A 24,194-nucleotide genomic window follows, 5' to 3' on the forward strand; every position below is an offset into this window, starting at 1 on the left:
GTTAGATGTCAGCCCAGAGCAATTAGATCTCAACTAAAGACTTTTGATCTGTTAGAGTGGAAACTTTGTGCACAAATCATAAAGGATGTACTTGCATTAAATTTGGGAGGACATGGACTTCATTAAACAGAAAAAATGGATAGTATATAATTATTTTATCCATGCCTGAGAGCAAATGTAGCTTCACAAAGTTGAACCAATGGAAACAAAGCCACCACTGTCCTTCATAATGTTTGCTGAATCTTTCAAAGAGTAACAGCTCAGAAACTCAAAATAAAAATGCATTCTGTCATCTGTTTTTTTACACACGTTGTTATAACTCATTCAAGATAGAGATTTTAACTTCCAGGAAATGATCTTTTACTCTTAATTTCATAATGACTTATTTATGTTTCCATGGAATCAGTTTACCACAATCATGAAATAAAAGAAAGTATCTCGCTGTATGCACTGCAACAATCAGTGAAACATCCCAACACTTTTACTGCAATATGTGTGAAAGCCTTAAACCATAACTGACAGACACCTCACCAAACGAAAACATATGATAAAAAGACAATGGGAATTTCAAGCTGGATAAAAACAATGTTATGAAAATGTAGAGGTTCAGGGAAGGTCTGGAACCACGCGACCGCTATGGTCGCAGGTTCGAATCCTGCCTCGGGCATGGATGTGTGTGATGTCCTTAGGTTAGTTAAGTTTAAGTAGTTCTAAGTCCTAGGGGACTGATGACCTCAGATGTTGAGTCCCATAGTCCTCGGAGCCATTTGAATCATTTTGCAGGGAAGGTAGGAGGTTAGACGGAAGGTGGAGGGGGAGACTGTGTGTGCATTGGGGAAACAGAGGGCTGTGAATTGCTGGAGTGGGAGTGGGGAAGGGGATAGGTAGGTGAAGGAGAGGGACTAGTGTAGGTTGAGGCCACAGGATGTTGCTGAAACATGGGATATATTGCGGTAAGTATTACCACCTGTGAATTCAGAAAAGCTAGTGTTGGTAGGAGAGATCCAGATGGTGTAGGCTGGTGAAGTAATCACTGAAGTGAAGCACATTGTTTTGGGCAGCATGGTCAGTAACAGGGTGATCCAGCTGTCTCTTGGCAAAAGTTTGTCAATGGCCATTCATGCAAACAGACAGCTTGTTGGTTGTCATGACCACATAGAATGCAGCACAGTGGTTGCAGCTGAGGTTCTAGGTCACATGACTAGTTTCACAGGTGGCCCTACCTTGGATGGGATAGGTGATGCTTGTGACTGGACTGGAGTAGGCAGTGGTGGGAGGATGTATGGGACAGGGCATGCATTCAGATCTATTACAGGGGTATGACCTATGAGATAATGGGTTGCAAGCAGGGGTTGTGTAAGTACGAATGAGGATATTGTGTAGGTTTGGTAGGCAACAGAATACCATAGTGGGAGGGGTAGGAAGGATAGTGGGTAGGACATTTCTCATTTCAAGGCATAACGAGAGGTAATCCAAACTCTGTCAGAGAATGTGATTCAGTTGCTCCAGTCCTGGGTGGCACTGAGTACTGAGTGGAATGCTCTTCTGAGGCCAGACAGACAGACTTTGGGAGGTGGCGGGTGACTGGAGAGATAAGGCACGGTAGATCTGTTTCTGTACAGGGTTGGGAGGATAATTACAGTCTTTGAATGTTCCATTGAGACCCTTGGTATGTTTTGAAACGGACTGCTCATCACTGGAAATGCAACAGCCATGGGTGGCTAAACTGTGAGGAAGGGACTCCTTGATATAGAATGGGTGGCACCTGTCGAAATGGAAGTACTGCTGGTAGTTGGTAGGTTTGATATGGACAGAGATACCGATGAGCCGGAGGTCAACATCGAGGAAGGTGGGATGTTGGGTTGAGGCGGACCAGGTGAAGTGAACGGGGGAGAAGGTGTTGAGATTCTGGAGGAATGTGGATAGGATGTTCTCACCCTTGATCCAGCTTTTCTGAATGGCAGAAGTGGGAACTGTCCCTGCAATATATCCTACATTCCTGTAGCCGTCCTGGGCTCAACCTTCATTAATCATTGTCCTTCACCCACCTATCCCCTTGCCTGTCCCCATTCCAGCACTACACAGCCCTCTATTCCACCAATGTCCCCATGGTCTTTTTATCTCTCTCCTTTTACACTCCACCCTCCTTCCTCTCCCCTAACTTCCACCTAACGACTCAATTGCCATGCAGATTCCTTCTCTCATAATGTACAACTGCTTGCAGTCTGGCCTCTGCAGCCACGGACAGTGGTCTTTTGTGTGTGTGTGTGTGTGTGTGTGTGTGTGTGTGTGTGTGTGTGTGTGTTTTTTTTTCTTTGGGGGGGGGGGGGGGGGGGTCCAATTCAGAAGAATGCCTTTTGACCAAAAGCTTACTTGTTTAATAGTCTTTTTGTTGTACCTCTCTGCGACTCAACATCTCCGCTATATGGTGGGTAGCAATTACTCCTAAATTATTTAATTATTTACATTCTACCATAACTTTCCTACTATATTGATGAAAGCAAAAGTAAAGGTATTTCTAGATGACATCCTGTAAACTGTTATTGCTGATAACCTGTATGTTCTCAAACCCAAATGCTTGGGCTCAGCACTCAAAGACATATTTAATATAATCTTCACTAAACTACAGGTCCATGGACCTAATCATAAAAAAATGTATATCTTTAAACCATAAAGGGAAATTCTCTTATCTTCCCTTACACAAGTTAATATAAAAAAAGGAAGCACCATTAATATAACCACAAAGTCTTTCATAAACAATTGGTTGCATTAAATGTTCTTGCCAAGATAAGTGCATCAAAAACAATTAATACATGTACAATTACTTTTTTTAATTAAGGTGTGTTGGTTTCAATGTTCAAGCTTCTCCTTGGAGCAAATTTTATGGAGTCCTGCGAGCTGTAGTGCATTGTGTCAAAGCCTGGTCAAGGCTGTTAGTATCGGTTGCCGCCCATGTGATAGAGAACATAAAATAACAAACAACACTGAAGAAAAACTAGTTGGAGACCTTACTGGTGTCTGCAACTGCTCCAGGCTAACATAAAACTGTATAACAGAAAAGTAGTTCATAAATAGTAAGCACTGAATGAAGTCAAATAAAGAGGAAAAAAACTGATGAGACTAAGGAAGAAGGAAGCTCCTGTTAATGTATTCCTAGACCGAAAAGAGAAAGAACAATTATCATCATTCCTGTACCTGAGAAGTTTAATTACATGGAATGGAAGCTGTACAGAAGAAATAAGGAGAAGGATATCGATGGGAAAGAGAGTATTTGAAAAGGTGAGGCAGCTACTAACAGCCAGAAGAATTCCAATGAAGATAAGGAAAAGATTTGCTAAATGTTTGTCTAGTGTTATACAGCAGTGAATCATGGACAGCTAAAACAAAAGAGGGAAGATATTTAGCAATTTTGAAATGTGACTATGAAGAAGAATACTTAATGTAAACTGGCCTGATAGACTTAAGAATGAAGAAGTAATGCAGAAAATACTGGAAGAAAGAAGATTATTGGAAGTGATCATGAAGATGAAAAAATCTTAGCTGGGACATGTACGGCACAGAAATTGTTGGCAACGAAAAGTTATAGAGTGAAAAGTGAAAGGAATGAGAGGAAGAGGTACGAAGATGACATTGGAAATGCACAAAGAAACAAACAAACAGATGAAGGAAAATGCTCAGAACAACACGATCAAGAGCCTCCAGTCAAAACCTGTCATAAGAGATAAGCACTAAAGGAGAAGAAGAAGAAGAAGAAGCTTTATGGCATCAAAAGCACAAAAGTTTTGTAGTTTGATCTACTATTGTTGTAGATTCCTTGGAGTTAGTCTCTGATGTATAGCAGGAAACAGGAACTGTCTGTTGTGTGCAGACACTAGTGAAACTGACTGTTGTCTACAGACAGCTAGAATGTATATGGGCTACAGTCAAAAGGTATTAAGCTGCTAAACTTTGTTGCAGTGACATTGGAGACCATAGTGGTAAAAGCTATGGTACCTCTGGAGCCCCTCGTACATACAGACGAAGCTGTGTTCTGATGGGCATGACCTGGTTAGTCCATCATTATTATGGTAAATGACCGGCAGTAGTAGGTTTGCAAATTTATGGACATGAGGTGGATGTGGGTACAGGCTGGACAATTATTCCCTTATGGCTTAAAAACAGATACAAGGTACTGCCCACTGTTGACAGCACATCTGAGTCAACACAATATGCCTCATCTGGTGAGCTAGTGTCTAATTCTCACACCAAGTTCAGACAAACACAGAGGGTTAATACGCTTGATAGTGAGAACTCCAATATTACACAAGTGATGAAGCCCCTCAGGAAAACAGCTGGCAGGTCAAGATGGAAGGGCAGTGTGAACATGGTATGTTTCCTGAAAGGTCTCATCTGAGATGTGGAGAAGGTTGTGCTGGCAGATACTGAACACTCTAGGTGCAATATGCCTCTAATTCTAGCTTATATAGACACAAATACCACCTGATGACTTAGTTACACCATATTCAGATCTTTAAGGGGGATGGGTGAACTTGGTGGAGACCGCTAGCCTTGCACACTATGTGGACGATTGGTTCAGTCTTTGCAACATCACACTCAGAATTAATCCCAATGTTATGGTTTGGAACTGAGTGGAGGGCTTAAATAAAAGGCTTGCATGGTTTTGCTACAATCTCTGATGTGGATATCTTGGTTTCCAATACCAGGTGCAGAATTGTTATGTCCCTGAAAAAGGTCAAGCATTTCCTATACAAAGAAAGCAGCTGTCCTAACAGAGTGCATGTGATATGCATGCGGAGGTTTTCAAGTTTGAGTAACCTCACACTCACACCATAGGGCTGATTATTAATTAGCTGCTGGTAAACCTTTTGGGATGTAAAGTCGTGGTCCATGAAACTCTTCTGCTCCTGACATTTTGTCCAGGACTGCGCTGGACATCCTCAGAGTTGCTCTTCCACTGAGTCTTGTCGACTGACTGGTTGGACGTCTGACAGTGACATAAATACTGTACGAAAGAGGGCATGGTCAAAGTAACACGTGATGAGCAGAAATAATCCTTGTCAAAGATAAAACTTGACTATCGATTGTCGTCTTGTCGAAGATAAAGCTGTCTAGCGATTCTGCAGAGCCACTTTCCACATGTCGCTAAGTTTCATTGCCTCCTCTTTCCTACTAAAATTATCCTGATGCTTATAAATTCTGATGGCTTCTCTACACAGTCGTGGATAATAATTTGATGTTGTAGATACAATTTCTGTTTCAAAAACTTCACTTTGTGGTTTCCTAACTGAAGAGCATGCTCTGTTGCGTGCTCTTTTAGCCATGTGTTTATGCCCCTCTTGGTATTTCTAATATAAACTTTACCACACATACACGGAATTTTGTATACTCCACATGTTGACAGAGGAGGGCATTTATCCTTCACCGAAGACCATGCCCCCTTTCCTACAGAGGATTGAAAATGTAAAATAACTCTGAATGTAAAAAAATGAGGGTGAATTTGGAATATCATGGAGTAGGGAGGGGTCAGGAAGACGTGACAACCAGAAGCAGCTGGAAGTCCCCTTATCCCTCCCCGAGGCCAAGTCATAGGCTAGGAGGTCAACTTTCACATCTGTCTGGCAGTGAATACACTGCAGCCAGCGAGCAAGGAATGCTGTTCAATATGGTGTCTGTAGACATAGGAAAGCCAACATTACCATCAGCCAGTGATCTGTCAGTATAAACAACTTCCGAGCCCCAGAATGTCAAGAATCGAGATGGCCCCAGAATGTCAAGAATTGAGAGGAACTGACAGTGGATAGCAGCGGAGTTACTGGAGTCCTTAGGGCCATGCAAAAGCTCCAGACAAAGCTTCGGCCAAGGTGTACACCGTGGAGGTGTGCATGAATGGACCTCAAGGAGAGGTGGTAAAGGGAAGGATTGCAGTTTGGAGAGAAGAGATTGCACGCAAACCACAATTGTGAACCCTGACTAGGCTGCCAATGCGGGATTTGAACTGCCGCAGGTGGGAAAAGGAGATGGTAATTCGGATGCTCAGGAGAACTAAGAATGTGTGCAACATAACTGGCGAGCAGTTGTGCACATCGGATCCGCAATGGAGGGACACCGGCCTCCACCAGGACACTGGTCACCGGACTCATTCTAAAAGCTCCCATCACTAGGCGAATGCCACAGTGGTGCACGGGGTTGAGTAAACGCAATGCTAAGGGCGCCGCTGAATCATAAACCAAACTCCCATAGTCAAGGCGGGATTGAACAAGGGCTCTGTAGAGCTGCAGCAGCATAGAGCGATCTGCAGCATAGAGCGATCTGCACCTCAGTTGTTCAGGCAGCGGACGGCATTGAGGTGCTGCCAGCACTTCCACTTACAATGAAGAAGGTGAGGTAGCCAAGTCAATCGGGAATCGAAAACCAGTCCAAAGAATTGATATGCCTCCACTACAATGAGTGGATCGTCAGTAAGAGAAAGTTCTGGTTCCAGATGAACAGTACAATGCCGAGAGAAGCGCATGACACATGACTTTGTAGCTGAAAACTGGAACCCGTGGGCTAGAGCCCATGACTGCAATGGCTTCCTGCAGGCGCCGCCCAGCAACATCAGTACTGAAGGAGCAATACTAAATGCAGAAGTCATGCGCATACAGAGAAGGGGAGACCGATGGCCCTACAGATGCTGCTAGGCCATTAATAGCCACTAAAAATAGTGAGACACTCAATACGGAGCCCTGTGGAATGCCATTCTCCTGAATACGGGACGGGGAGGGGGGGGAGGGGTACTAGGGGAGGCACCAAGTTGGACACGGAAACAATGGAGCGACAGGAAGTTTTGGATAAAAATCGGGATCAGGCCTCGGTGACCCCACTCGTACAATGTGGCAAGGATATGATGTTACCTGGTCATGTTGTACGCTTTACGTAAGTCAAAAAAGATGGCAACCAGGTGTTGGTATCTGGAAAATGCTGTTCGGATGGCAGACTCAAGAGACACAAGATTATCAGTGGTAGAACGACCCTGGCGGAAGCCGCCCTTACATGGAGCCAGTAGGCCATGACTCCAAGATGCAAACCACCAACTGCCGACACACCACAGGTTCCAGCACCTTACAGAGAATGTTGGTGAGGCTGATGGGCTGATAGCTATCCACATCAAGCAGATTTTTACAAGGTTTTAGTACCAGAATATGGTGCTCTCCTGCCATTGTGAAGGAAAGACACTATCGCACCAGATCTGGATGAAGAGGACGAGGAGATATCACTTGTAGTCAGACGAGAGATGTTAAATCATCAGACTGTGGATCCGATCCAGCCCAGGAGCAGTGTCAGGGCAATGTGCAAGGGCGCTGAGGATCTCCCCCTCTGTAAAGTGGGCGTTATAGGGTTCACTGGGGCATGTAGTGAACAAGAGGACTTTCCTTTCCATCCGCCGTTTGAGGGTGCAAAAGGTTGGGGTGGGGGGGTGGGTGGAAGTTCTCCGATGCAGAGGCTCGAGCAAAGTGCTCGGCAATCCCGGGCAGGGACACCTGTTGGAGTCTGGTACTCAAAAAGACATCTGATCTTTTCCAGACTTGGGAAGGTGACATATGGCACCCAATGGTCAACACACACCTCTCCCAACACTCCTGTTTCCATCGTTTTATAAACAGACGAATGCGCACACACAGCCGCTTAAAGCTATTAGGTGTTCTAGGGAAGGGTGCCGCATATGTCACTGTAGAGCTTGCCAACACTCTTTAATTGCCGCAGCGATTTCCAGCGACCACCAAGGGACTGTCTTTCACCCTTTCACCAGGGGCACCCTAGAGAATGAGGGATTGTGTTTTCCGCTGCAGAAGCGATCGCTTTAGTGACCTGCTCAATCACAACATTGATGGCACCATGTGGGGGAGACTCAACAATGACAGCAGAGGTAAAGGCTACCAAGTTGCCTTGTATAAAGCTCATCTGGGTAGGTGTCTGTGGACATGGCGCCGGGGGAGTGACAGGAAGATGGGAAGTGGTCACTACTACACAGGTCATTATGTGCTCTCCAGTGGATAGATGGGAGAAGTCCTGGGCTGCAAATTGATAAATCAATGGCCGAGTAACTACCATGGGCCACACTTAAATGTGTGGCGGTACCAGTACTTAAGAGGCAGAGGTCGAGTTGGGACAGTAAATTTTCGACATCTCTGCCACGGTCAGTATGCATGGTGCTACCACACAAGGGGTTATGGACGTTAAAATCTCGCAAAAGTAGGAAAGGTTTAGCGAGTTGATCAATCAGTGCAGCCAATACATTCACGGCGATATCCATTGCAGATATTTATTTCTTGCGTTGTCTGTATCCTGACAGCCACAGCTTCAAGAGGAGTTTGAAGAGGCACACGTTCACTACATACCGAGTTCAGGACATGAACGCAAACTCCACCTGACACACTATTATATTCACTACGATTCTTGTAATATCCTCTGTAGCCACGAAGGGCAGGGGTCTGCATTGCCGGGAACCAGGTTTCCCGGAGGGCAATGCAGAAAGCAGGTGTAAAGCTTAACAGTTGCCATAGCTCTGCCAGGTGGTGGAAAAAACTGCCGCAATTCCACTGGAGGATGACTTGATCATGGGACTGGGAAGGCATGAAACACTCAAAGAGGCAGTCTATTTATGCCTCAGGGTCACTCGCTGCCACCAACTGATTTCCTGAACAGGCTATATCCATTGTGTCTGAGGGTCTGGCGAGATCTAGATCCTCAGCGGACGCCAGAATCTTCACTTCATCCTCAGACACAGAGCTTGTAGGCAGTGGTGGTGCGGGTGCCACCGCAATTCCATTGGTTTCGGCGGTCTTCGTTAAGGATTTCTCTTGCTGATCCTTGGGTTTCTCTGGCTGGGAGGGCATCACTGATTCCATTTCCATGACAGAGGATGATCATGAAGCCCTACGACCAACTGCTTTTGGGCACTTAAGCCACTGGCAGGTGTCGTCTTTCCCACTAGCCTGGGAAGGGAGTGACCCTTCCTAGTGAGAGGAGCCAAAGAAGACTTAACGCTTCTCCAGCTGAGAAGTGGAGACTGGTGTCCCCGATGGGGTTGGGGGGGGGGGGGGGGGGGCAGTGCTCCTGAGGTAGGTGATACGGAAGCAACAGGGAGGGAAGTGCCCCCCACCGTATTCTTCTGGCTCTGAGAGCCGACTGGAACTCGCAGAACTGATGGGGCTACAACTGTTCTCGTAAGAGTGGCATATGAGGTGGTCATAGCCACAAGACGTAGGCACTCAAATTTCCGCTTAGCCTCAGTTTAGGTCAGTCGGTTCAGGGTCTTGTATTCCACGATTTTCCTTTCTTGCTGTAAAATCCTGCAGTCTGGTGAGCAAGAGGAATGATGCTTTCCACAGTTGACACAGATGGGAGGCGGGGCACATGGAGTATTGGGATGGGATGGACGTCCACAATCTTGACGTGTGATGCTGGAAGTACAGCGGAAAGACATATGGCCTAACTTCCACCAGTTAAAGCACCACACTGGGGGAGGTATATACGGATTGACATTACAGCAGTAGACCATCACCTTGACCTTCTAGAGTAATGTGTCACCCTCGAAGGGCAAGATGAAGGCACCAGTGGCAACCTGATTATCCCTCGGACCCCGATGGACGAAATGAACTCCTCGTCGCTCTAAGTTGGTGCGCAGCTCATCGTCGGATTCCAAAAGAAGGGCCCTGTCCTCTAAATGATTTACAAAAAATGGAGGCTTCATCAAGACAAAGGAGTCCCCATCAGCTCTCATACATATGAGGTACCGGGTCAAATAAGGTTCGCTGCCATCCTTAGCCTGCCGTTCCTCCCATGGTGTGGCCAGGGAGGGGAATGATTTAGGATCATACTTCCTTGCATTGTACAGAGACTTGGAACACTTGGAGACTGCAGGCATTTGATCACCAGCAAGTGATAACATGGTCCGCTTCATCACGCGTCATCAACCCTGATGCCACCCACTCCAACCAGGGGCCCTCCCCACAGGTCCCACCCAGCCACAGCAAAGGGCACCTGGCAGGATGGCCATTGCCAGGAGTCCCAATGCCCTAGAATGATGGGCATCTACCCCTTCACATCCATGGGGAGTTAGTGGCGCAGGCATTAGCAGAGTGATCTCTGTTTAGTCAGGAGGCTACAACCAACAGGGTACATGGCAGCCCCACCACAACAGACTGGCTTCCATGCTGGATATGGGGTGCAAAGAATTCCATGGTCATCGTTGGCACAGAAAATGACACTGCATAGTGGGTGGAGTAAAATACACCCAGGAAGGTGTCCTCACTCAAGAGGAGCGGAACTGCAATGCCTCAACAAAAAAGTGGTTTAAAGATCCCAATGCACGATGGACACGATGCACCATGTAAGGCGCCCTTCCCCAATTGGCTCGCTCTTCGGGAAAATTTTGAAAAATGGTGGTCAAACCCTACAGGGGACCATCACATAAAGGCTGGAACATGTGAGACTCCTTTTAGTCGCCTCTTACGACAGGCAGGAATACCTCGGGCCTATAACATCATAACCACAACCCCACATCTCATCATAATTTATTATTCTCTCAAGGAACATTTAGTTGTCATTTGTGCGATCAGAAAGCTCTTCACAGGTTGTAGGGCAAAGGTCTCTCTTGTCTTGACTCATGAGCCATGGGACAAACTTGGCGGCAACACAATGCATTCCAAGATGCTGGGTCAAGATTTCATGATATGATACAACTGAAATATCACATTCTTCTGCAATCTCTCAAGACAGTCAGCCTTCGATTGGCAAGCACAACTTTGTTGACATTGTCGACACGAGCACCATCAGTAGATGTCGAAGGGTGTCTTGAACGAGGGTCAACTTTAACTTCTGTCTGGCCATTTTTAAACCGTGTGAACCATTCATAACACTGAGTAAGGCTTACACACTCATCACCATAGGCTCCCTACATCATTTGGTGTGTGTCTGTAAAGATTTTCTTGAGTTACACACAAAATTTAATGTGCAGAAGCATTGCTCCTCTAACTCTGCCACCTCGAAATTCGCTGTCAACTAGCTCTACCAAACTTAGCATTTCATTACCAAGGTCAAGTTCTAGAGGGGGATGAACAGTTCTAGATTTTTCATTCCACGGCAGAGGGTGCACTGATATTAAACTTCATGGCAGATTACAACTAGGTGCCATATGGGGATTCAAACCCAGGACCATTGCCTTTTGCTGTTAAGCATACTACCAACTTATCTACACAGCATGACTTATGACCTGACTGCAAAACTTTACTTCTGTTAGTGTCTCATTTCCCAAGGCCTGGGAGAATATTTCCAGAGTGATGTTGAACATTTGCCCGTGAAGGGCAAAGGTCCTTGGTTCGAGCCCAGTCTGGGAAACAGTTTTAATAAGACAGGAAGTTTCAGCTCTGCATTGGCAGAAGTGCACAGTGTGTGCCTTCACAGTGGAAAACTGGAATCTCTGGGTGAGAACTTGTGCTTTCCTGATGACACCTTACAGCTGGAATTCAGCAACTTTCATGGGTGAAGCATTGTTGCACGCACAAAACTAATCGACATATAAGAATGGTGAGACCATAGGCCCACAGTACCTGTAAGCTCATTAATCACTATTAGAAAATGGGTCACACTCAGCACGGATGTCTGTTGGACTCCATTATCCTGTATACAGATGGCGCTATCAGAAATCCAAACTCAAACACAGAACAACTGGTGAGATATAAGATTCAGTATTATAATCAGGAGTGGGCCACTGAAATCTCACACACAAAGTGTGGTAACGTTGTGGTAGTCCCATGAGGTGTCATAAGCCATCCTTAAGCTAAAGGAGACAGCAGTGAGGTGTAGGCAGCTGGCAAAAGTTGCCCTCATAGCAGACTCCAATAGAATTAAGTGGTAAGTCATGGATCAGATTTCCCTAAATCTACAATGTTGTTAGATGAAAGAGCCCTCATCACAAGAATCCATAAAGCTATTAATTCACCATTCATTCCAGCAACTTACACACAACATTTGTGCATCAATGCCATACAGTATTTTCTAGGTTTCAAAATCGCGACACATATGCTCTCCCTTCACTGGTTTGGAAACTCACGCTTACACCAGATACGACTGAGGATCAAAAGTATGTGATGTTGATAAACCACGGTGTAAGGGTTCCTATTGTAAACAGTAGTATGATGTAGTAAATTGTATCTCTTACACATTACCGATTCAGCTTTCAAAACCAAGCACTCCCTTTTTCAGCAAGAGCACTGTCTTGCTATTACATCCAGCAGTGTCAAGCACTACCAGTCATGTGCCAGTATGCAAGTGGATGGGAGTCGTCATTCTGGTGATGCGCAGAACAATGATGCATAGATGCATCACATCAGAAATTATTTAAATAGCTTCTCAAGTGATTAATTATGAGATTGGAAGCATTACGTCAGTTGGTAGTGTAAGACTGAGGAATGCTAAAGTTTATTTGTGGTATATGCATGCAATTACATGTGACATCAGTACGCAAAATAGCTGTCGTTAATCATTACTTTCCACTGACAGAACATGAAACTATTTTAACAGTTATAAAAAGGCAGCCATGGAGAGCTATAATCTGAAAGATTAATTTGGAAAATCAATAAAGCAATTCCAAAAATGGAATACATTTAATTGTTTATAAGAGTATAGTTGGGAGTAGGCACCATTAGGAAGTTTGTTATACGCAAAAAATCAATAAAATAGTATAAAATTATCTGTACTGTTATCCTCAAAGCAATATAGTCCCACACAAATTTGAGGAACTTTAATACCAGCAAAGTGCAGTAACTGACTCAAACAACGGCATGGAGCTGTCACAGCTGTCAGAGATTGATCCCTACCTGTAACCCTTGTCACCGGTGATGCTGTGATCTATGAGCTGTCTCAACAAGTGGTCCTCTGGGAAGAGGCCATACACCCAGAATGCACATTATGGTACCCGGTAATGTGAAGAAGAGCAACATTTCCAAGACCGAATTCTTTGCTAAGATGGCATGACATTTAAACATAATGGAACAATTAACTGCCATAATTGTGTGTACTGGGCCAGGGAGAATCCATACGTAACTGAGCAAAGGCTTGTTAATCTACCAGGAGTAACAGTTTGGTGTGGTCTGTCTTCTAGAGGGCTAATCGAGCTGTACTTCTTTGATAACACTGTCACGGGAGACTCATACTTGGAAATATTGGAAATGATAACTCCTGGTCTTAGCATTGTGTTAGGAAATGAAGATTATTAATTTCAACAGGATAGGGTGCCACCTCACTTTCACCTGGATGTGAGGGCATTTCTCAATCGTACATTCCTTGCAAGATGAATAGGACAAAGAGGAAGTCTGGAGTATCCCGCTCAATCTCCAGATTTAACTCCTCTGGATTTCTTTCAGTGGGGTACTCTCAAGAACACAGTTTATGCTGCGAGACCACAAACACTGGATGATCTTAGAGAACAGCTTGAGCAAGCCTGTGATGCTATTCCATTGCAAACAATAAAGTTGGCATGTCGCTCAGTCGTAAGTCATCGTCGACAGTGTACTGTGACGGACGGACACCAGTTTGAACATTTACCACCTTCAGTCGGGCCATGAGGCACCTAACACCACTAAAGTTGTACATCTACCATCTTTCATTAAAGAGGTGTTCAGCTTCAAAGAGTGTATGCATTATTTTGGGACAACCTATAGAAACACCCTATAAAACCGAGGTCCTATTCCATGCACACAGATTCAGGTAGGCTTACCTGCTTTAAGCACTCTAATGTGTTCAAAGTAAAAGCAATGGCTTCTGCAACAGCAGGAACAATGGCAGCTTGATAGGCAACTATCGGAACAACAGCAACAGCAATTGTCTTTCTACAGCGGCAAATCACAACAGTGTCTATCAGGAATGAGACAACTTTGGCAGTGTCTACAGTTTCCTTCATTTCTGGATGGCGTTGATGATTAAAAAATGCACTTATGATGCCTCAACAAAGCAACCTTTTCATATCAGAAAGAGACATTATTTTCTTTTGTGGACTTTGCATTGTATGTTGGGTTTGCTCCATAAGTTGTCCCCCTTGAAAAATTCTGATAGTTTGTCATTTGCTGACATTTGCAAACCTGTTGTCAGATCATTATGGGTGTCAATCCTCTGTGGCATTTGCTTGATTGAAATTATACTGCCACTGTAAACAACTGTCAGAAAACTATAAAGACTGGGTCACTGACGTTCAGGGTCTGTATCACCATCATATTTTTGTGTGCTCCGAAGAACCACATCGCCAACCATGTACAAACTCCTTGATTCAAGACTTGCTTCTACAACATTCACTCAACAATGAAGTAAGCGCACACGCTTTATAGCATTCAGTCCCTCCTTAAATGAAGTCCTAAAAACTGCTCAGGCTTTTTAATTCATGTAGGATAGCTGAGCCTGCAGTGTCCATTGTCACCACCAGTGTGATGAGAAATACTTCTAACAGGTGCAACAGGAAATCAAATGCTAGCATTGGCCTCTTCTGTAAACATTTAATGCAGTGCAGCCATCCTTCTCTTCATCACATGGCCTAGAGGCACACGAACAGGGCAGCAGCTCTTTAAGTGTGTCTGAAAAATCTCTCTCACACAGCTCAATTTAGGAATCTTTTCATAGTTCTCCATCTCAGAAGAATTCCAATCAACATAATTTACCCTCTTACCCTCAGTGTTTCCACTGATACCATCATTCCCTCTACCCACGTCAGTCGGCTACTTGTTTTTTGGGCAGCATTAGAGCTCAAATTAACATTGTCTGTGTTGGTTGCCCAACACCTGGCAACACAGGTACGAAACGAACTCTGGTTCTAATATTTCATTCCTAGCTGGACCTCATCACAACTCTTCAAACGAAGCATTGACTCATCCTGGTAAGGATAAACCTGTTAAACTGGTACTAATGCTAGAAGTCAATGGTGCTGAAGTCTATTATGTACTGTTCTCTTATAAATAGCTACATTACTTTCCCCCCTGATACGACCATTTTGTAGGGGAGTAACAGCATATAGTAGCCATAACACACTAGGGAGAGGTGTTTCTGGTACCAAAGTCTCTTATAAAAATGTTTCAAGAAAACTTTCAGTTTTGGTTTTTACTTCTGGTAATGTGGAAAATATATTTAAGTTAGATGCATTCAAACAGTTTGGTTTTTCCATTTTGAAGAATATGTGTTTCTCATATTCAGATATTTTTGTCCCTGGTTAGGATGGGCTGCAGATGTAGCAGTCAAATTCACTTAAAACCAGATCTGTGCCTCGTTTCTTGTAGGTGCGCCCTATCCTGCACATTCTGGGGACTATGTTTAAGGCAGAATTGGACAGATTGGAGGCCATGAGGTGACTACCCCTGTCTCATCAAGGCAATGGGCTTCTCCCCTTGTCTTAGTGAAAAAACTGGATGGCTGTCTCCAATTATGTGGCAATTTCAATGCCATTAATGCCCAGGTCATCATCAATACTTTTCCAATTCCCTGCCTGGAACAACTATTTCCAAGTTGCAAAACAGTGTCTGTTATACTAAGGTTCATTTGTAACCACTATACCCAGAATCTCACGATCTGCTGGTGTTCAACATATCCTTTGGCCTCTACATGTATAACAGGCTGCCCTTCAGTATTTCTAGCACCACAGCAGTCCTCCAGAAGTAGCTGATACAAGAAATTCCTTCACACCACAATTATTTATATGGTACCATAGTGATGGAGGCATCAACCGATTAAGACCTTCAGAACATCCAATCCTTGTTTTCTTGATTACCCCAGGTTAGCTTCTAGTGCAACCTCCAAAAGTGAAGTAGTCCACTGAGTACTTCAGCTTTGTAATCAGTAATAAGGTCATCTGTCCTAATAAGTAGGATATCTGAGCCATAGAAAATATTCCCAGGCTCAGAATCTCAAGGAACTGCAGTCCTTTATGCAAAAATTAGCTAATATGGTCATTTCATTCCCCATGTCACAGAATTGTTCTATCTGCACAAGATCTTGCAGAAAAAAGGGGTTTCATTCCAGTGACCTCCAGTGCGTGTGATGGGTCATTTTTGTACTTAAACCAGCCCTCCAATTGGCACTGTGCCACATACCATTTTCACCAGAGAAGCCTTCTCCTTGCCATAGATACCTCACGGCATGGGGCTGGGGCAGTGCTGTACCACATAGAAGGAGGTGGCTTTGAACACCTTATTGTGTTTATGTCCAAGTCAGTCAATGTTGCCCAATGCAACTACTCCCAGCCTGAAAATGTGGCATTGGCCATCATTTATACGGTCATACCTATCTGTAAGGCATCAAATTCCAGATGTTGACTGGCCATAAGCCATTACTCCCATTGTTCGGACTGCATTTTAGCTCATGGACAGGCAGTATGTAGGCTACAACAATGGGCATTCTTCTTTTTGTCCTATACGTATGACATCCTCTATAAGCCAACCAGCCACCATGCAAATGTTGATGCTTTGTCCCAGCTTCCAACAGGCCCAGATCCTGAATTTGACACCTATTACGTTGTTATATTTCAGCTGGATTCTGATTCTGCTTTGGCTCTATACGATTTCCCTCTTAATGCTACAATGGTCTTGGCCCAGACAAGATCGGACCCTACTCTCTGTAGAGTTAGTTAGCAGATTAACTGTCGGTGGCCGCAGTATATCTCGGCAATGGTCCATGATCTATTCAAGATGTTCTTTGCCTTAAGAAACCAGCTCTCCCTCCATGACAGTGTTCTCCTGCTGCAAACAGAACACGAGTGACCCAAGTCATTATTTCCCCAGCTCTGCATCCCACAGTCCTTGCACTCTTACACATGGGTCATTGGAGCACACCTTTATACTGCATAAAACAGTTGGCACATCACTATGCATGTTGGCCAGCCATCAACAAAGATATCAAAACAACGATCCGGTCTTGCACCATGTGCCCTCAGCAGCAATCTGCACTCCCACAAAGTGTTCTCACCCTGGCCCCGTCAGAAGCGCCCCCACATGGGCTTCACCTGTCCTTTCTTGAATCAGGTACGGTTAGTTGTAGTAGATTCTCATTTAAAATTTCCGTATATTCACCCCATGAGCTCCATGACAATGGAAAACATAATCAAAGCCCTTTCACAAAGCTTTGTCACTGCTGGCCTTCCATGGGCCATCGTCTCTGACCAATAGCCCCCAGTTCATCTCTACCAAGCTTTTCCCATAAGAACAGCTATTGTCTCTGACAGTAGCCTCCAGATCACCTCTGCCCAGTTTTCCTGTTTTTGCGAACATCAAGGGATGCAACACCTTATTACAGAACCGTTCCATCCCAGTCCAATGTGGAGATGGAATAGATGGTGCAGATTTTCAAAGAGAAGACGGGAACTCATGCAGAACGTATATGCGGACAAGGAAAAAAAATTCCCCGGGCATCCCGGTTAAAAAAACACTTTTTCCCAGATGAAAATACACTTTTTCCGTGTATAGTGACAGTAGATTTTCCACAGATTTCCCTCATAACTGTAGAACTTATTTATCCTTTGAATGGTTAACATTTTGTATACCAGCGTAGAACTTCCCAGCACTTAGAGATGTGCAGCAACATATAAACTGCATATTTTTGTATTATGAATGTATAAATTTTAATTTCATCAAACACAGCACATTAGTTTCCGGAGCATTGAAATCGAGATTGCAACGCCCTTTTGCAAGCCAATCATAGTTCACGTCACGTGACCTCGCCAGCCAATGACTTGATATTCAGAGCATAGGACGTGATGTAGTCAGCTAATAGCAAGATCAGTGTTAAGTAGCACGAACACACAAAGAGGAAAAGTAAATGGTTTACATTAATATACGTAACGTAGCCACAAGTAAAGCTATGCTTTCACATATAATATTGGTCTCTAAGATTAATAAGCTACAAGAGAAGCTAAGTTTTCACATGTAATATTTGTCTTTCTTTGCATGTGTTACACTTTACGAAACATCACACAAATGTGCCAGTAAATTTTTGAAACAATGACGAAACTGTCTGGTCTTAAGGACTTGAAATTCTTCTAAATGGCTGGTCCTCAAAGTGTCAAGTTTGAAACACAAGTCAAACGCTCTGTAATTTAAGAAAGTCATTGCACATTCTCACGCGTAACATAATTCATTTCGCATAAAAGGAAATTTACTTTAAAGTCATGTTTTTCCAAACCACCTCTCGCAATGTTTACTTGAGACCTGTTAGAAATAGATTCATTTTAGCAGTTGCCAGAGAGTGCCAGAAAACAGGCATCATTGCGCATGCACAGCTGTGATTATGTAGGAAGCCCGTATGTTTTATATGTATAAAGCATTAACAAATTTTACATTACGACATAAAAGAAACAGGACATCAGAGGACACTCCAAGAGCATCAAAATTTTGTAAACTGCACTAAAACACATAATTCAGCTTGAAGGGCACATTGGTTTGTCTAGATTCACAGTAGGTCCCACGAGATATTAAGCTTTTCTATGTGGTTTTCGGGATGTATATTTTCTTGGAGTACCAGTACTGTACTATCTCATGTTTGGTTTTTTTTATTACGGCAAAATGACATACATGCCAGAAAATGCAAACATGCACTTGAAATTCAGTGAAGAACTGGAACTAGCCACTACTGTGGAACGAAACACTTTGTTTCAAATAAATTGACTGCCTCAGAGGAAAAGATTAATAAAAGCCTAATTTCTTTGGCAAACTGACAAAAATAACTTCACTGTCCTGCAAGGTGATTAATGCTTGACTGCCAAAAAGTGGCAATAAAATCAGAAAGCTGAAACTAGTAATATATTTTTGCCTTCCGTAATTATGCGATTGTATTTTAAGTCACCTGATAGCTCCCAACCACAGAAATCCATTTTGTTTTCATTTGACATGGGAGCCGTAACCGAAGAGAAAACATTGAAATCACTAAACGTAAACACAGATCACATTGAGACTACCCCTCTCCCCACTACAACTCAGACAACCCCGCGCATGTGCAAATCTGGCAGTTGGGGTGCGCCAAAAAAACTTTTCTCATTAGCCTCTGGCTGTTACTGCTCATACACGACTCAACTGTGCATGTGCACGAGCCCGCTGGCAACTGCTCAAGCGAACCTAATGTCAATAGTTCTGATATCACGCTCATAGAAACCAGTTTATTATTACTAAGTGTTGCATAGTCTTCATCTTAAGGCCTTTGAAACATTTTGCTCTTGGCAGACACTTTTGTGTGCACAGTGTTTCGTTGTAAATGGCACATTTCCTTTGGAACTAAAATTTTATTCATTTTTTTTCCTCCTCTTGTTCATGTTTTAATTGCTGCAGTATTATTCTGCAGTAGCGGGATACAGTAATATTCTTTATTAGAGTATCAGTTCTTACCAGTCAAAATTACAAAAATTTAACTGAAAACTAAAACAACGAAAAATTTCCAGAATTCTGAAAAATTCCCGGGTTTTTCCCAGTTTTCTCCCAGATGAAAAAATTCCCATTTTTTCTCGGATTTCCCAGCTGTCCTGAGGCGTATACAGCCTGCCATGCGAAATTCACCCCATCCAATGTTGCCCTCTCCTTGTTCTTGGCCACCTAAAACGCCACTCCAATTACGGGGAAGAGCCTGACTGAATTGCTACATGGAATGCAGCCTCACAACCCTCTCACTCTGCTCTTACTATTGGACTTCCATCTGAGATGCAGGCCCTTCTGGATTCAGCTCCGGCATTGGTGCCCTAGATCTTGCTGCTGTAGTAGCATGCCACACCTGTGCTGGAGCCACGTCACAAGTTGTGCCGATTCTGCCCCTATGCGTCATCTCTGTGGGGGGAGGGGTGGTTGATGCTGTAAGTAACTCCAGCAGTGACATGGCTCTTGGAGAATAACCTCTACCTGCAGCCCTTGCCACCATGATTTACAAACTGTCTTTGCAAGCAGTGCTCTAGGAAGAAGTCACACCTAGGATGACATGTCACATCACGTGACAGGATCCCATGACCACCGACTGGCTACAACTCTGTACCCTCTGTGTAGATCACGCATTCTTTCACGTGCTTGCTTGGTGGGCCTTTCACTTGCAGACTGCTACCAGTAGACTATACTGGCTTTGACTCCAGACTATGCTTGGACTTCAATTTTGGGCAGCTACCTTTTATTTGTGTAACACCGAACCTATAAATTATTGTATTAACTGAGTGCCTCAATTGGGTCAGTTATTTTGCCCAATAAATTGTGCTCATAACTGCAGACTTCAACATAAAGTGTTCATATGAGGCAACACAGTCTGGTTCAATTAGCAACAAAGTGTATACTCCTCTATCAGCCATCCCATGCTCAGGTGCAATAGGTGTAAAAATTTACATATAAGCAAACGGAGGGTTAAACTGCTTAGATGACATAGCATATGATTCTAGTTTCCCTCAGGTCCTAGCACAGTGTCAGGAACAAGGGCCAGAGCACTGAGGAGTTAGGCGGTCCCATTTACTGAAAGGAGCATTATGTAGTTCCATACTTGAACTGGTCTGCCTGGAAGTCAGACCCAGCTCCAGAGATGAACTTGTTTGCGAATAAGTATGGGAAACATGTAAAAGGTAACCAACCTTAGTTAGTCTCCATGAGAAAACGTGCAGTCAGAGAATAGGATTACAGCATGGGAAAGTAGGGAGTACTGGAAAGGTTCAGGGGCCCGTGCTTGCCATGCACACATAGCCACAAGAGTTGTGAGCCCCTGAGAAGAGGCTAGTCAGATGGTTTGACTTACAGTACCAGAAGGAGGAAGTAGTACCACAAAGGCATGGTGTCCCATGTTTGCCATCAATCATGAACTCAGAGAAGAACTATGAATCACCTGGAAGATACCCACCATAGACAGCAACATAATTTCCAGCTGCATATGGAAGTTCCGTGACCTTGTGACGACTCCACGATGATAATTTTATCAACTAAATAAAGTACCACACAACCTACAGGAAACTCCTGATGTTGACTAAAGAGAAAGTCATCAAAAGGTTGAAATCACACATAAATCTGATGTAGTAGTAATTTGTGAAACAGCTATCCAAGAATGCTGCTGCGAAAAATCGTGTTCTCATAAACAAATGCTGAAATAAGAAATATTGACATGAGCGATAGTGGAATAGAAAATAAACCAAAATCATTCAACAGAGCAAAGACATATGGATCTGAAGATGCACCCCTAGAAACATACGCAGATTGTGAGAAAGAAATGTTCAGTTTGCTCAGTCAGTCTAATTATTACTTCAAATGTTCCCTAAATTATTTTCTTGTATTATTCAATTAGAAATCAACTGGGTTTACATGCCACAAAGATTATCACCTGAGCAGAAGTTATTTATTACCATGAAACATGAACTTGTACTGCTGATAATTTTCCCTCTATGCACTCCCTGTGTACAGCCACAAGCAGTCGTGGGAGAGGACTCATGTGTTGACTGTTGACTGCCACGAAAGACCATTGGTTCCAAATTGCAAACTCACACTTGTACCAGCATACAGATAGCTAGGACAGGTTTCCTTCTTTATTTGTTGTGGTCATAAGTACAAAATTACAATGTTATATTTCTAGCATAGTAACCTTTTGGATCCACTAAAACTGGCTGGTAGTCTTAAAAAACTACCCAGATGAACCCACCTATACCCCAGATAAGGAATACACTTCATTATCAAACAAGACAAACTGATTGTTCTAATTTAACACTCCTCAAAGATGCCTGCAGTTTGCCTATCCCCAACAGACTCAGTCTGCACCTGAGGAGGAGGAGATTAATGTTTACCATCCCATTAACAACAAGGCCATTAGAGACAGAGTGCAAGCTCGGATTATGGAAGGACGGGGAAGGAAATCGGCCATGCCCTTTCAAAGGAACCATTCCTGCATTTGCCTGAAGCTATTTAGGGAAATCACAGAAAACGTAAATCAGGATGGTCGGACACAGGTTTGAATCGTCATCCTCCCCAGTGCGAGTCGTGTGCTAACCACTGCGCAACCTCGCTCTGTGCTCTGCACTTGAACATCTGGTGTCACACAAGTGGGATTTGATCTGAAATGGAGGCTGCTACATTTCGTGGCAATATGTGCCATGAGTTACGTGCCCAAATGTAGCTGTGCTGCAAAAGGCACGCTATATTGAGGGATCATGTTGTCACTCATCCTACATTGCTGGATCAGAATGACACAGTCAAGCACCTGTTGTCACGAACAATGATCGAACTATGGGATGAGGCAATATTGCTAAGCACTGTACAGCAGCTGCCAACCCACTTAGCCGATGATGCTGACAAAGCAATATCCTCCACTGAAGATCATCAGCCACAACCACGAGCTCGTTTTTGCACCAGCAGTTAATTAGCCATGCCATGTTTTATTCTTAAGTCTTTTGCAGCTCTAGATCTGAAATGAAAAACTTTTCTTTCTACTGTGAATCCTCTTGGCCATACCAAATGTGACTGGTGGCATTGAAAACAACCTGGATGTGCCCATCTGAATCTCACAAGGAATAAGCTTCCTAAAGAACACGAAAAACAACAGACCTTGCTCCCCTTTTACCTGTAGTTTATTGTAGATTTATGGAGCAGCAAAGGGTTCCAAGAAACTGGAAAGTGGTATAGGTCATTCTATTTCTCGAGAAGAGTTGTCAGACAAATACATATAAGTGTAGAGTTTTATTGCTAATGTCAATCTGTTATAGAATTATGAAACACATTTTATCCAGGCATATGATGATCTTTCTGGAGAATGAATATCACCTTTACATGATCCAACATAGAGTCCGCAAATAGATACCTTGTGAGACCCAAGTTGCTCTGTTCATTCATGATATTCATGGGGCTTTAGATAAGGGTAACCAGGTTGATTTTGTTTTCCTGGACTCACATGGTATGGTGGCAGCAAACCATCAGCACCAGTGTGGGCATGCATTACTGGAGGCCACCTTGTGGGATGAGCCATCCCTCCACAAGGCCTCATAGGTGAGCCATATCTTTACTTTCTGCGCGTGACAATGAGCCCCTCCCTTCTCCCTGCTGGGAGACATGCCTCTGGTAATACAAGGGCAATGTGGCTACTACATGATGGTGCTCCAGCTCACTGCCCTCTTACATATACAGTTAAAACACTGGTACAGACAGAACATTCTCACTTTCCTGGTGTGTTCTCATATTGCTTTCAATCACTGAAACCCACATCGTCACAGATTTTTTTTATCTCTACCTTCAAGTAAGTGTAACCTACCATGGAAGGCATTTACATCCATATGACCTTTTTCACTCCTTATACTCTCAAGGATTCTTTACTGGATTTGCTCCCCATTTAGTAAACTCACCCTGTGTATCTCTCATTCTAGTTCTTAGAATTACAATCTTTTATAAAATCATGGACAACACAGAAAAAGTAAAACAATGTTTCATTATATCTTATGTTTTTTCGGTGCGCTGGAGTAATGGTGTGCTTCTGGGTGTTCAGCTGCATTGTGCGCTAAATAGTAACAACTCAGCTGAACTTCTAGAAGCACATCATAACATTTTGCTACATGTAAGGAAAGAACTCATGGGCTTAATCTTGTCGGCTTTAATATATGGAAAGATAAACAGATAAATAAAGTACAAAAACAATTTTGCATTGAAATCTCCTGATAAGTTAAATTTTTGTGCTAGATTGCTATTTTACCCTAGACATCTACGTTCCCTGGACAATGAGGAATGCAAAGATAACACAACTGTCTCCGAGTTTCACAGTGCTACAAAACTTTTCACACGTGGCACTATGACAGCTCCACCTGGGAAGCAGTTAGGTAGTGAATAGCCAACACTCCCATGTAATTATCTACTATAGGAAAAAAAAATCCATGCCAGGAATACAATGCAGCAGCCACCCATAAAGAGTTAACACGTAAAAGTAATGAGTGAAGAAAAATGTTCCACAGTACAGAAGCTTCTCATATGGTGTTATGTGCATAAAACCAACAGTTGATAAAAACACAGTAAATTTCACACCAACACACATTTATCACCATTGTTCTCCAAGTTATCATCTCTATTGTATCAATGGACTATACTCATGGTATTTTCGCAGTCATAAAGTATTGTTGTTGTTGTGGTCTTCAGTCCTGAGACTGGTTTGATGCAGCTCTCCATGCTAATCTATCCTGTACAAGCTCCTTCATCTCCCAGTAC

General features: G+C 43.5%; 1 protein-coding gene across 2 annotated transcripts in view; it reads right to left on the reverse strand.

The window, feature by feature from the left end:
- LOC124789278 (Hermansky-Pudlak syndrome 1 protein homolog) overlaps positions 1-24,194 on the reverse strand; it is a 151,409-nt gene that overhangs the window by 121,454 nt on the left and 5,761 nt on the right. The gene's annotated exons all lie outside the window — the stretch shown is intronic.

Source organism: Schistocerca piceifrons, chromosome 1, assembly GCF_021461385.2.
Source record: "Schistocerca piceifrons isolate TAMUIC-IGC-003096 chromosome 1, iqSchPice1.1, whole genome shotgun sequence".
NCBI classification, from domain to species: Eukaryota; Metazoa; Arthropoda; class Insecta; order Orthoptera; family Acrididae; genus Schistocerca; species Schistocerca piceifrons.